The 1,504-nt window shown below is 36.8% G+C and overlaps 1 non-coding gene across 1 annotated transcript; it reads right to left on the bottom strand.

Moving 5' to 3' along the window:
• Positions 1-423: 423 nt before the first annotated feature.
• On the bottom strand, positions 424-530 carry LOC127089121 (small nucleolar RNA R71). Its single transcript, XR_007790897.1, has one exon. It is a non-coding gene; the product is annotated as a small nucleolar RNA R71 (small nucleolar RNA).
• Positions 531-1,504: the final 974 nt, after the last annotated feature.

Here is a 1,504-nt window from a genome sequence, read left to right as displayed (position 1 = left end):
ACTCGTACATGCCTCTTACTCATCCGAATTAAGAAAGCTATGACCGAGAATCGCGATAGGCGACCTCTTAAGGAATTTGTCCAACCCTCTGATGAGGAACCTAGTTCGAGTATAGTAAACCCCCTTATATCTGCTAATAATTTCGAACTAAAACTGTCTTTATTGCAATTAGTGCAACAAAACCAATACGCGGGTCTCTCTACCGAGAACCCGAATCAACATTTAAAAGTTTTTATCCAACTAGTCGACACCTTTAAATCTAACGGCGCTTCACCCGATGCAATCCGTTTAAGATTATTTCCTTTCTCCCTCAGGGATAGAGCACGTTCATGGCTAGATTCACTTCTAGCTAATTCAATAACTACCTGGGAAGACCTTAGGAGAGTATTCCTTGCTAGATATTTCCCCCTTAGCAAGACTGTTGTTCTTCGAAACCAAATAACTAGATTTGCTCAAAACCAAGGAGAATCGCTTTTCAAAGCTTGGGAGAGATATAAAGAGCTATTAAGAGTCTGCCCACACCATGGCCTAGAACAATGGATGATCGTTCATACCTTCTTGTAAGACCCTAATTTTGAACCCAAGATCCCTCATGGCATCATATCATTGCTCAGTGCATTGCCTCAAGGATCATAAGCATGTTTGGCTCCTTAACCTTAGGGTTGGGACTTGTGTGAGTGGGTTGGGACTTGTATTGTATATTTTTGCTTTTCTTATTTGATTACTAACCAAAAGCACAAAAATATGTCACTAACTCTTTTTGTTTTGAAGCTCAAGTGATCATGTGCTCCAATGCTCCTAGGAGGCTCCTAAGCTCAATGAAATGGCTAGGTGAAGATGAGAACAAACATGGAAATGGTCCAAAAATCTATTAATAATCATATATATGTCTCCCAAGTATCTCAATTTTCCAATTTGATCAAGATAACCCAAGGGGCTTGAGGATTGTTTCCCCAGGAAACCCTAATTCAATTGTGCTTTGATTGTGCCTTGCTCATGAAGAAACCTCAACCTATGATCAAATTTAATCAAGGGAAGTTCTTTCATTCATTATTTTATGCATATATGAGCCTATGTGAGGCCCTTCAATCATTTATTCATCAAGATTGGATGTTTGGCCTTGAAAAGTTGACCAGTCAAGTCATTTGACTAAACTGAAGATCACTGAGATACAACTTTTGATGTGTTTGTCAAATGAAGATGACCCCAAGATAACAAATGTTCTTAATAACCGTATGAACAACTTTCATGTTCATCAAAAATCCATTTGAAACTTGGAAGGTTATCATTCATTTTAAAACATTATAGGCCATTTTGACTGAAACCCTAATTTTGGGTCAACTTCCCAAGGACTTAAATTCCTTAATTTTTATGATTTTGAGGTGAGATCAAATTAATTGGAAATATTAATATTTATAATTCAAATGTTATGTTGGACAAAATTTCATAATCCTAAAAGAAATACATGTGATAATACAAAACATTATAAGTCACTTTGGACCTA

This window comes from Lathyrus oleraceus, chromosome 5 (genome assembly GCF_024323335.1).
Source record: "Lathyrus oleraceus cultivar Zhongwan6 chromosome 5, CAAS_Psat_ZW6_1.0, whole genome shotgun sequence".
NCBI lineage: Eukaryota > Viridiplantae > Streptophyta > Magnoliopsida > Fabales > Fabaceae > Lathyrus > Lathyrus oleraceus.
Note: the sequence above shows the minus strand (reverse complement) of the source record. Positions and strands in the feature narration are given on the sequence as shown.